This window comes from Liolophura sinensis, chromosome 10 (assembly GCF_032854445.1).
Source record: "Liolophura sinensis isolate JHLJ2023 chromosome 10, CUHK_Ljap_v2, whole genome shotgun sequence".
NCBI lineage: Eukaryota > Metazoa > Mollusca > Polyplacophora > Chitonida > Chitonidae > Liolophura > Liolophura sinensis.
Window position 1 is genome coordinate 22722449 of NC_088304.1, and position 5323 is coordinate 22727771.

Below are 5323 nucleotides of genomic sequence, written 5' to 3' on the forward strand. Positions count from 1 at the left end.
TCAATAATTTTCGTCTTGATATTGGTAAGAAGCAAGAATTTTTTTTGGCAAATGAGTGAAATTAACACCCAGAGCATGAATCAAGATACTTTGCTAGAAAGCAAATATTAAACTTTCTTCCAAAAATAACAGTTTCAGACATAGTTTATTTAACTTTCAGCTTTTATATTAAAACTTGAACAACTTTTTAGATGGCATCATTTGCATGTTGGTTGATAAGAACTTAAAATCTCTCACTAAAGAACTGAAGGATTATGACAACGTTCCTATTTGTAATTTCCTTACTCTATGCAACTGTTGTTCGCACATATTTCAAAAAAGTTCATCCAGCTTTTAAAACTTGTACTCTACGAAAACAATGTTTTCGTGTGACGTTGGGCTACTTACCGCTTTTACACTGATAATAATCCTTACATGGATAACAATATGTTAAAGTAATATGGCATGTACATATGTCGCCTTCTAAAATTTATCACAACACGTGTTTCGTGTGACAATTTCAATCCATGTCATCAGTTGTTACTTCAAAACAAATAGTGCCTCCATGTGGTTTCCGAGTTGAACAGAATACTACAACAGATTTCTAGGAAACCTTGGCATAAAAGGCATAAAACTAAGGTGCTCTCCGATCAGACAGCTGATCTTAATATATTCAAGATATTCGAGAATCAACCGTACAAACTGGATTTTTCAGCAAGGTTTGAAACCTTATTGTCTCGGTAAATTTTCCTGGCACATGTTTATCTTTCGTGAAAACATTGATCACTCGGGCTGTATATGTGAAATATCCTTGTGTACGGGGTAAAACACTAATCAAATAAATAAATAAATGGAAACATCAAGGGACCTTGCCAAACGTGCTTCCAAACTTAAGACCTTTGTCTTGCGAAACGGTAACGTGTTTCCAAACTTAAGGCCTTTATCATGGGAAAGGAGTTAAAGAGCTATGCAGGTGAGGTGGGGTGAGCAAAATAAATTAAAATTTGGGGAAGTACTTATTAAATGTTGACGGAAATAGCAGGATATAAAACTGCTCTTGAAGGCTGAGTTGATGCTGAGTTTATACTTAAAGAATAACAAGCCTTTTATATATCACAGACGTATAAAACTCAGCATTTAATATGCTACAAAGCCTGAAACTCATCCACCAATCCCCCGCCTACGACTAGTTTGTCCAACAAGTTGGATTGGTTCACCACATAATTCAACCTCGGAGTGTAAGTGAAGTTTTTGCTTAAAACCCTCTAATCTGAAATCACCTATTTGTCAATCTTTTTCAGACAGTTGTAGACGTCATTTTGTGAATATAATATAACTAAGACGTACAGTACAGAGAGAAAACCCAGAGCAGCGACGACAGTGTGATAGCTGGCAAATGCTCACACGTAACTGGTGAAATACGGCCTCTTTTCAATTTAGCTCAGTTTGGGGTTTCTTCTAACTGTTCATGTAAATGCATAAACAATAGAAAAGTACACGCCCCTAGCACAAAGGCTTAAGCAGAATTAGGTAAACGAAAATGAAGAATTTTCAAAATGCGGCGTTGTCATCACATTTAACATATAATATCATTGTATTATTTATTTATTTGTTTGTTTATTTATTTATTTATTTCGTTGGTGTTTTAGGCCGTACTCAGTTATATTTCTCTTATACGACGGATTAAACCAAGCAGGGTCTGTGTGAAACCCACGCGGTGGAAATCCGTCCTGCAACAAGGAGGCACATTACACGCACTCTAAGGATTCCTTCGTCATGATATGACTGAAAAATTGTTAAGCAGGACGTTAAACCCCAAGCACTCACTCACTCTACATAAGGGAGGTTGGATTGCCCTGTCTACTAATTGGTTTGGTCAGGTCTTGCTTCTCGGCAGTCCTTAGCTTCTGAAATTGCGGGACTGGTTTGAGGCTCTGGCTTTTGGATCAGTCGGATATTGTGTGCCCGATGTGTGACCTATTGTTGACACTTCGTGGTGGTTGGGGAATTTCTTAGAGCTTGTAATTTTGTGATAATAATTGACACTTTGAAAGATCTGGGCTAAAGGCATTTGTATTGGGGAAGGCTAGTAAAGGAAGAGCAGATGTGAAACAGGTTGAAAAATTAAGTTCTGGCGAGCAAAAGGAAAACAGGACATAAACCTTGAAAAGATCACCGATATCACGGATTTAGGAGGAGTTGTCTCCACAACTCGTAACAGTGGTCACGGAGTTACTCTAGAATGAGATTATCGAGAAATTGCAATGTGCCTCCTCTGAGATTATCGAGAAATTGCAATTTGCCTCCTCTGAGATTATCGAGAAATTGCAATGTGCCTCATCTGTTTCACCTTTGCAGCCATCATGCCTGACAAAGGAATTTTCCTTTAATTGGGATCGGACTTCTCTCCAGGCAGAGCTCAGGGGAAACCCCACTTATCCGTTTTCAGACCTTCACACATATGGTTTCCCTCCATAATGTCTACCTTCGGCCTAATTATATGGAAGTCTTAATAGTTTAATTTTATTAGATAGTCCAACTGGCATTTTTCTCCAGGGAAGAAATCTACAAACAAAAGTCTGAGGAAGAAAGAGAGCTTGTAGTGGCCTGTTTATGTTCGCCCACCATAATATTATCTCCAGTCCTGTTTCTGTGGATTGACAGCTTCAGGCTGTGGCTGCCTTTGTTTCCTAATTTTATATAAAAACTTAATAAAATCTCTCTATCGAACGTTGTTACCTTCTCCTTCCACCCTTGTTTGCTAACCACTATTAGGGCTCTATCAAAACAACTGTTGGTTTGTCTGCAATTGTGTTTGGCTAAGAATGTTGGAAAAAAATGAAGGTGAGCAGGTCATTTACAACCTGTAAGTAGGCGATTAGAGCATCCAATTTACCGAAATATCTTCCGCGTATTGGTTTATCTTGGGTCTCAGTGGCTTAAGAACTTAACGTGCTAACGCGTCACGTTAACGTGGGTGCCTCACCCGGTTTCCTCCCACCATGATGATGGCTGCCGCCGTACATGTGAAATATTCTGAGTGCAAGAAATCAAATGAATAAATAATTTTTTTCACATACAAACGTTGTTGAAAGCTAGGCGTTGCCGAACGGCAAAGGTACTTTCCTTTCCATTTCTAAAGGACACCCTACGTGTTGGCTCAACACAGGACCTGTTTCCACAAAGAGCTTGTAGATACAATTGATTGTAGACCTACAACTGAATTTACAACTGATTGTAAAAATAAGTCACGTCGCATGCACAAAGGAATTTTAAGGCGATTGTGAATTTTTGAAGTTACAATCACAATTGAAAGCCAAATTTGACTTGTACATAAAGGTAGCCTGTGTAACTGGACAATGTTTCTATCAATAACTTTTTTGTCTTCACTTTCAAAAGAGTTCTACATCATAATGATTCAGAAGTTAAAACAACGATATGTGAAAACATGCCCGTAACACTGTTTGGGGACAATTACATTACACATCAAACCGAGTGGAAAAGTACTAATTAACAGTATATCCAAGTATTTGTACTTCATGTTAAATCTGGGGCCATTGTAAGCATTTACAACTCCAGTATGCGGTCAACCACCCCATTAACATAATATAAAAGGCTATACTATAAAGAGTAAAAACAGAGCAGCGACGACAGTGACAGCTGGCAAATTAATTGCCATCTGTAATCGATGAAATTCGGCCTCATGTCCGATTATCTCAAATTTCAAATTTCATTCCAAATGCTTACATAGTAGTAAGTTACACGTGGGTGTAGGATCATGCCTTAAGCAGAGGTAGATAAAGAAAAAGGCAGTAATGTTAATGATAATCTATCAATAATCGAGAATTACTCAAGAATTATTTTGCTGACATCGCATTTAAGAAACATTTACATTTCTGTGCGTCGAAACAAACATTGGTATACCAGCCGTCAACCAATGCGGACGTTCCAAGTCAATAATTGCAAGGCCAATTTCCCCAAACGACGTATAACACAAACCACCAAAGAATTAAGAAAGTATATAAAGTACGGCAATAGGACAAAATCATACAAAGAGAAGCAGTCAACAGTTTTTAGTGATGTCGGAAAGTCGCAAGGGATGCTCTAGACGACTAGGAAAAGCGTGCACGGATCCCTCAGGTCGGAGCTCACTCGCCTTCCACCAATGGCTGTGTTCAAACTCACATTAGTTGTGTAACCAGAGGGCAGTGATCTCATGTTACATTTTTGTCATTTGAAACCTCGTTCTCGTGCAGAATCGACACGAGTGCAGCGATTCGAATATTCCCAATGTGGTGAAAAAAATCAGTTCGCTTTGTACGTAGAAATATACGTGTCACATTGTTACAGACATCGATCTTGTAGCGGGGATCTCTTAAAACCCACGGCTAGTAAGTGTGTCCACAGTGCTGAATAGATCGCCATGTTTGATATTTGAACAGCTGCAACTAAAGCACAAACGAGATACATGTTTTGATTACTGGCGACTTATCAGCTAGCATGGTTCTCGATTTGGATACCAATTTGATTCCTTTTCTTTGTCTTGGACCTTGAGTCTTTATTCCATCTGTGGGCTGCTCCTTTTTACATGAATCCGTCCTAATTTCTTACTTTATATACTTTCTTAGTTCTTTGCTGGATTGCGTTTGACGTTATTTTGGAATTGATTATGTGATTATTGACCTGAAATGTCCGATCATTGGGCCGGTTGCCGCAAGCTCTACACTTGATCCCGTTTGTCATTTTTTCATGTACTGGGTTTATCTTCAGATTCTCTTGCTTGGGATCAGTGTAGAAGGCGATGGCTAATAGATCAATCGAGTAGATTGAATTTAACCATTGGTATAACTCAATCTGTTCGAGTATACCTTGCGTGAATTCCCTGTTTCTATTCTCTGCCAGTCATCCGTAGAGGTAGATTCGCCCTTATTGGCACTCCGTGGCGGGTGGGGGACACGTAAGGTGAAATTATAACCTCCTCACAAATTTCAACAGTCGTTGTTAAGAAAAGGAGAAATGAAATACCGTTAGATATTGAAAAAGGAAACAATTATTTTCCTGATCTAAGCTATGCTGGAACTTCAAAACAAGTCAAGAAAATGAAGTGTGGTAATACTGTGTTGGAATGTTCCAGAAAACAACAATAAATTTACTAAAACTTTGGAGCAGCCAGTTTCTGTTTCTCCTCATAATACCTTAAACTGCTGTCAAGGCATTAACCGTGACAGAGACTAAGACCTTGCCGAAATGACCGAACAAAAATTTAATAAAAAATAAAAAATTAAAACGAACACCTAACATGCTACCATTCCTTCTGTCATCTATCCTTCTCGGGCCGTAGAGT